Source organism: Schistosoma mansoni (genome assembly GCF_000237925.1).
Source record: "Schistosoma mansoni, WGS project CABG00000000 data, chromosome 1 unplaced supercontig 0010, strain Puerto Rico, whole genome shotgun sequence".
Classification (NCBI taxonomy): Eukaryota; Metazoa; Platyhelminthes; class Trematoda; order Strigeidida; family Schistosomatidae; genus Schistosoma; species Schistosoma mansoni.
The window spans coordinates 441547-449810 of record NW_017385987.1 but is presented as its reverse complement, the minus strand read 5'-3'; the positions used below and the strand labels follow the sequence as shown (position 1 = coordinate 449810).

The following is an 8264-nucleotide window of genomic DNA, read 5'->3' as shown; positions in this document are numbered from 1 at the left end:
ACAGGTTAAGCTTTTTACCAATGAAACTAAAGTATCCAAGAAAACCTCCATAAAACTATTAAAAGGAGTACATAATGAGAAGAATATGTTGTTTCTGTTGATATTGCACGTGTTCTTGTGGTACTGTTTTATTTTCAAAAAAAAATCTTTTGCATTGTCCTCATTTGATCAAGTTGAATTTTATAGGAGTAAATTGCTGTTTTGTCAAGTTATTGGTTGCTTAGCTCAGTTATAACGGACATCATTATAATCATTTTTAACACCCTAACATAACTTGTAAATGTTATAAGCAGTTTTAGTTGTTATTATATTTCTAGGTTTATAAAACATAATCCATGTTATCTTTCTGAAGATCTATTTAAAAATAAAAATTCAACTATATGAACTGTGATCATAGTTATCGGAAAAGAGGTCTGGAAATTTGTGAACAACAATTACATTGATTTATTGGGGAAATTAATTAATTTTCGTCGAATATAGCTAAAGAGACACAGTCCATTAGCCAGACTGACTTATAATGATGGAATTTTGAAAGCGCTGTGGTTGATTATTTGTTTAATTTTATTTATAAATAACCACGTTAGAAGATCACTTCATATATTTATTTAATAGATCATTTATTTATATATCGTATATATTTCATGAACTGATATATATATATATATATATATGTAGGAGTAATATATTTTTAAAATCTCAGCGAATGAATTTGAAGTAAATCCAATGAAATAATATCTCCTTGAAAAAGCTTGGACCAGATTGCCAGGCGAAACGTTGGATTTACTTCAAATTTATTCGCTGAGATTTTACAAATATATTATTCCTATTTAATGTCTTACATCAACTCGGCGCCCAAATACTGTGAAATTGTTCGTTCCAATTTAGACGAAAGTTCTTATATAATTACACATATTCTGTAAATAAATTCAATAAACAAAAATATTTTGTTCTTAGGATCATTTCATTTTAGTGAAATTTTCCTAACAGTTAATTTGGCATTACACTTTCATTTCTCCATAACTTATAATTTATTGATGGTAATATATGTTTTCAATGAGCACCAAGTCCATCCACTTTTCTCGCATTTTTATTATCAATGCATAGAGTTTTTCTTTATTAATCCCCTCTGTATTTCTGATAGCTAAGCTTCGTAATTCCACCTACTGAAAAATCTTATATAAACAATCGAATCTATTGTGATAACATTTATCATTGAAGACTTATTTAGTTATAAATGTTTGTAAATTTATTCAGGCACGTATACATACTCATAAAAACTAAACAATATAATATTACGAGCAACAAGATTTATTGATTTCAATGCTAATAAAGATTGGGGAAACTAATTTTCAGTAAACCTTTTTGGAAAAATTTGAATAATGAAGATGATTATTGTGAATGTCTTTTCAATTTATCAATAATGGAATGAAACATAAATCCTTCAAATTGTTGTGTATAATACTTTTTAAATCTATGGATTTGCAACGTTAATTGGTGCAATTCCAATAAGCTTTCAAAAGTTGTGACGGAATATTTTTCAGATGTTCAATGTGCCGTAATCGTGGACAAGCACATATTTTATGTAAACCAAACTGTTATATGTGCTGTTGAGGTGTCTTGAATAAGAAAGCTGAACTACTTGTAACCATCAATAGACAAATATGGCTATGAACAAAAGGAAGTACAAGGTATAGTCACCCAGAATTCATAAAATGTACAGTTCACTTAATTCAGCTTTTGCGTTTAGTAATCAACCATTGCAATATTTCACCGAATAAGTGGCACTACTTTAAATTTCAAAGTAGTATAGATGACTTAGGAAGTTTTTCATGCTTCAAGTCTGTCGATTACTAAAATGAATTCTGAAGGGAAAATTAATTTCCGGAGTTTGCTAAGTTTAATCAATACCGCTTACATCAATGAATTGTTTATTGCCGAAATTCAACCATAACATCAAGACTTTTTTTACTTCAATGAGAGGAACTGTATAGCTGAAGAAGAAATTATGTTAATTTGATAGTGAAAATTTCTTGTCAAAGATATCGTCTGTTGAAGCTGTAAATATATTAGTCTAGTGAAAATGTGCTTTCCTGATCCAACATTCAAGTCTCAGAGGCGTTCAATGATTTAAACGTTTAAGGAGAATCATAAAATTAAAATAGTTGTATCAGATGCAAATATTCACTTGAATGGTGTGAATAATATGGATAACCAATTGAAAAACTTGAAGGAATAAATGACGATTGATTTATATGAGTTGATTGGAAAAAGGTTTTACAGCCTAATCCCTGGGTATGGAAGATCATAATACTGAGGTGGGATGTTGATATTAGAGTTTGGATGTTCGTCTTTTACAACAAAAGTTCAGCCACGAACCACTGATTTATCAAAGGCAAAAGAACAATAAACACTTGTGCGAAAATTCGCTGTTTTCGATATTCATATCGTTGATATTAAACACTGATTTCCAATTTCTTTGTTATTAAAACTTTTTATAAACCATCTTGGCTTAACTTAACAGGTCATTTCTTATTAAGTAATTCTAATGAATTCGTTGTTTGATTGTGGGTTGAACTTAGTAATTAGAAACTGAGGAACACTTGATAACTTTTTTATCCTGGTACGGAACTCTACAGCAAAGCACATCCACCACCTTAAAACCTTTATTTTTCACAGAGAGCATTTAACTGTCAGATCACCAAGTTGGCATTCAATTATTTATATTTCTAGCTTCAGTCAGTCTACAGTACTAAGCGGCCATCATCATTTACCATTCAAGACATCATTCTCATCATCGATGTGGTGAAACTATTATAGTTAGGCTTTTCACCAGAATTCCGGGACTTACCTCTCAACAGTTTTCACCAGTAAGAACATTATTATTATTATTTAATAAGATTTTCAAAAATAGCGTTGTTTTTTAGTCATGCTTGTCGGCAGAATGTGAATTCTGATAAAATCTTTTGAGTTATTTCTGGAGAAAAAATATTTTATATTGATGTCATCAACTATAAAATTATGTTAAGTTAAAGCCGTAATAGAAGCACTGACATCAATATAAATACACTCACTTTTTGTTGTAATTTCGTTGTGACTATAAAATCCAAATAATTTATTCAAAGAAATATGGAGACGTACTTTTAACCTATACTACCCCTAAAATAATGAAATATACAGGTAATTGATTAAGTAGCCGCCTATTTTCACCATCAAAAATCTATACTACACAGAGTTTTTAGTATTTTATACTATAAAACATCTATTTGAGTCATATTTAAGATTAATTAGATATGTGTAAGGTATATGGGATGATACTTAAATCATTAATAATATAGCTTACTTAAAAAGAAGTTCCATATTACTATTAAAATTGTCTTCTAGTAACTACTTTATTTTCTTTTTAAGAAAAAATATCATTAATCATCCTTCTGGAATGTAACATCAGAAAAACATATACATTTACAGAAACTCAACTTGAAATAAGTAGATTAAAGATTTCTACAGAAAAGTGTTGAATAAAACTGATTTAATTTTTTTTCTTTTGAGAACATTCCAAGTCAAATTAGCAAGAACATTCTATTATATAAAATTCAGTGTTCATAGTAAGACGAATTACTTGGTGTTAGCTAAGCGTTCGTCAAACGTTACATAATTACGTGGAATGGAAAAGTTAAGTGAAAAATCTTAGTATTTTTTGATACTTTAACATAAAAACAGACACTTCTAAACTCCAATGTGATTTGGATTTTGCGATTACTGATTAACAAAAGTAAAATCATTAGACTAAAATTAACTTTTTTTTACTTGTGAATTTACATCTATCGGTTGCGAACACGTTGTTAGCATGCACAAACAAACACGTATGGTTGACTAACTGCTTTTACCTAAGTTTACCAAAAATGTTTTGGAATGTGTTGATAATTCTTATGGGAAGCATGTATAATACTCACGATAAACGTTAATTTTATACCATTGATTTACAATCTACTGAGTTACATTTTCAATCTCAATCAATTTCGCAAAGCTGTTCAACTATCATCAATTACCAACAGTGATACGTGTTTTACACATGATATGAAGGAACTCTACAGATCACTGGGGAACGTTCTGTTATTTTTAAGCTCACAGATATATGAATACAAAATATCTGCATTGCTTAGTTTCATTTAACTAAGAATCAGTCATTCATAACGTAGAACTTCGTACGTACGTACATCAGTTCGAGTTGCCATACTACATTAGCACAGAGATGCAGCTGTCGATTCAAATCCCATAGTGGTAGAAGTAGTAAGGGTATAAGCAGTAATCCAAATATTTTAGTTTGAAGATGTTATTCAAGGAGTATAATCCAGTGAAATAAATTTGGAAAGAGAAAAAGAAAGGGACATGCAGAATTCAGAAGACTAGAATTTGGTAGAACACAAAGAGTGGATGCACCTTCGCCATTGCAAACGATTTTGAGCCACGTCATTCAAGGTCTCTAACCATCGGTTGCCATCATCTTGGGGATCCCAACCAGGTAATCTACACCTACCAACATGGCTCAGTCTACTTGTCAGTGACTTCATGGATTTGTGTCACGTTTTGGTCTGGTCACCCCTAGCTTTCTTCCAACCTACTCCTACACCATAAAACATCGCACGACGAGGCAGTCGGTGGTTGGACATATGTAGCACGTGTCCCAGTTATCTCAACTGATGAAGTTTCACTACTTCATCAATCGATTTGCCATCTTTACGTAGTACCCGTTTCCTAACAACTACATTACTTAATCGATGGTCCCAGGATATACATATAACTAAGAATAATTACTGTAGAATGATAAAACTTTTCTATTTTTAATAAATCCCATTCTAATGACTATAATCTAAAACATAAATAATAATTACTTAGTAGAAGCTGAAAATAATCTATGAACTAAATCAATTTATACTATTCCAACTATAATTATTATTTGTTTCCTTTATTAAAAATACATTATTTTTAATAAAACCTCATTAGATTCTGCAATTAATACTTTGGAATTCACAATAAAAAGATCAATCAATTAAGAAGTGAGCAACACTGAAAAATAATTTGGAATATTTACTTAATCTCTATACAGCTGAAAAATGACAACAATTTAGAATAGACTACTAAGTAGTAGTTTGAAAATACATTTATAAAGGTAGATATTGCAATGACTATTTAAATGAACTAGATAAAATGAAATTTAAGGCAATTAGTCCCTTTGATAAATTTCGATAGTGTAATAAGAAAACGAAGATTATCAGAACTATGTAATATATTAGCGTAGTACATTTCGAACAATCTGATCATACATATACTTGTTAAGAGTATTTATACATAAAAATCAAAGGTCAACTAGACTGGAAAGGGAGAGGTAAGAGTAGACAAGGATAATAATAATAAAAATAATGTGAAAACAATTTGAAACCTGAGGTTTGAATTGTCGTATGGCTAAGGCTTCAATAAACGTTAGTATACACCCTTTTACACTTTTATACAACATCACAAAAGCCGAGTTAAGATCAATCTTATGGCCTGTTTCAATTATGCGTTTGGCAATAGAAGATGATGGATGTTTATCCTCTACTCTTATCGGGTCATTTGATTCTATTTGTTTTTATAACCATTTCGGTACATGTTCACATACCCTAATTATCTGATCACGATTGCTCCTCTCTATGTATGTGTGACCACACACACATTTAAATTGGTAAACGCAGTGGGATGTGACACAATCATTTTCATGTCTTATGGGTTTTGAATGAAGCATGGACCTTGTTCTTTCTTTGATAATGACCTTCGCTGTACAATACGTTTTGTTGATGACTGATTTAAGCCTTTGTTTCAATAAAATGGTATTATCAGATGAATAATAATGGAAATTTCATCCATATCACTTTGATATAAGTAAGTTAAATGATAGAAATGGTAGAATTTCTCTGAATAAAATTTTTTGATTAGTCAAGAAATGAACTGAATAGAAAGATCTTGTGAATATTGTAAATAAATGATATTTTTGTAATATGCCAATGAGTAGGAAAATTAGATTTTCTGTCATTTCGTGTAAATCCGCCCGTAGCTCCTCCGGGGGCTACTGCCTGTCCCAAGCCCGGGTAAAGGAGGAGGGTTGGGCATAGGGTTAGCGACCCCATCCCGTAGAAAACCAACTCGCTAAAAAAACGCTAACCAGTAAGTCATTTTGTGACTTAGTGTAAGTCACTTCTTCAGAGACTAAATAACCAAATTAAAAATATTGTATTCGCACTTTAAACGAATAATTCTAATATCCAGTAAACTACTGTCTATTGTTTAAGTGATATTTTTATTTTAATGTAACAGGATTAAAACCATTTTTTGTTAATTGATGAGGAAAATATTCAGAGTTATAAGAATTATTATTGTCCTAATAAAAATGATTTATGCCTCAAAATACAGGAATTATCAAATTCAATACAAAACACTTTATCATAATTCTTAGACTGGGACTTAACATTATTAGTAAGATTTTGGATTGTGCGATCTTGTTTTTTTATATTAATGACTGAATTTCAATTAATCGTCGTATACATATATATTCATCAGGCTCTGAGTCCCTGAATACAGACATTTTGCTGCAAGTTATATAGAATAGATGGATTGTGACTAGTAGGATTCACCTGTTCCATATATGCCTACAAAGATTAGTCAAGAATTAGCTGGATAATCAAAACCTTTTTAATGATTTCATAAATACCCAACCTGTTAAAAAATTTATTAGGCTCCTGGACTCATTAGCCCAGTAGATCATGCGGTAAGGGTTTGAAAAGAAGAGTAATAGGTTCAACACCCAGTGTATGCATCAATACAGATACAAGTCCATCCAGTTGACAAGTCTTACATAAGATAAAGTAAGCTCTCGAAATTCCGCTGCTAGCTACAATCCATTTGTCTTATATTAAAGTAAGGCTGCTTATAAAGACTAGTCAAAGATTTGGTCCTTTAAGACTAAACGGTTAAATACATACAATGCTAAGATCAAGACTTTGGTTTGCTATCAAAGTTAAAAACTGTGAAATCTTGATTCAGAAGCTCCTTGTGATTTCAATCGTTCATATATACTTTAAATTTAATATAGTTCAATGTTTAATTGTGATGAAATCATGCTATATGCCTTTCTTGTACTAAAAAATTTCAATATGCATACCCCATATGAGAGGTCGTGGATACACTCTGCTAAGGAGTACCGTACTGGAAAGAAACACCCGTCAAGTGCTTCTAAGTTTTCAATAGTGGTTTATCTGAGTTCATTTTAGGATTTCAAGCAAATACTTTCATCTCATTGTCTTTGGACATATCTATATGCTTCTAAAGCAGTGTAATATATTTATGTTAAAAATTTTTATAGACCTAAGTTTTCTATCTTATGATAGTCCAGTACTGGCATTTCATTCATTAATATCAGTATCTTAAAGATGATTTTCAGAAGCTGATAAATCCTTTTAGACTAATTTGTTCATGATATAGTTACATTTGTTATTATTTTTAAATCTCTTACATTAAAGATTTAAAGAAGCCAGAGATTCATTTAAGACTATGAAAATCATTCTCATTTATTTAAATTCTCATTTAATTCGTTTTAATAAAACAAGTTGCTTTTAAAATTTTGGAATACAAGGATAATTTTTTTAAAAATTATCTCCTATCTCAGATATATTCTTATTAAACAAAGTTTTATCTTGAAATTTACTTAGTATTGTTTGTTTGGATCTTCCCACTGATGTTTTTAGGACTGCAACTGGTCAGTCTCTTATTGCATATGTGCATACTGTGGGTATCGTCGCTTAAAATCCTTAATCTGCAAATTGTTGCTAACATAAGAAGAGAAGAAAAATCTTACCTCTCTATCCAAGTAAAAATTCTTCCAAAGCGATTATGACACTGAACAACAGATTCCCGGATGTTAAATAAAGAATGTTTTTAATTCCTTCACTCACAAACAATTGAATATAAAAGAAAAATAAAAAAAAAAAAAAAAAAAAAACCATGAATCACAACAAACATGAAACATAAAAGATCGCGTATGAGATAGGCAATTACTTAAGGAAAAATTCACTTCCCCCATTGCACAAGCAAGTGGCTATCACGACTCACTGGCCGAGTGGATAACGCGATGGTGTTTGAAGCGAAAGGTACTGGGTTCGAGTCCTAGAGTGAACATCAACTCTGAGATGCAGGTACATCCAGCTGACGAGTCCCAAATAGGATGAGACGCCCAT

At 30.8% G+C, this 8264-nt stretch overlaps 1 non-coding gene across 1 annotated transcript; it reads left to right on the top strand.

Annotated features, from left to right (window-relative positions):
• Window positions 1–7770: 7770 nt before the first annotated feature.
• Smp_tRNA_00784_Gln_TTG.1.1 lies at window positions 7771–7837 on the top strand. The gene has a single exon. It is a non-coding gene (tRNA).
• Window positions 7838–8264: the final 427 nt, after the last annotated feature.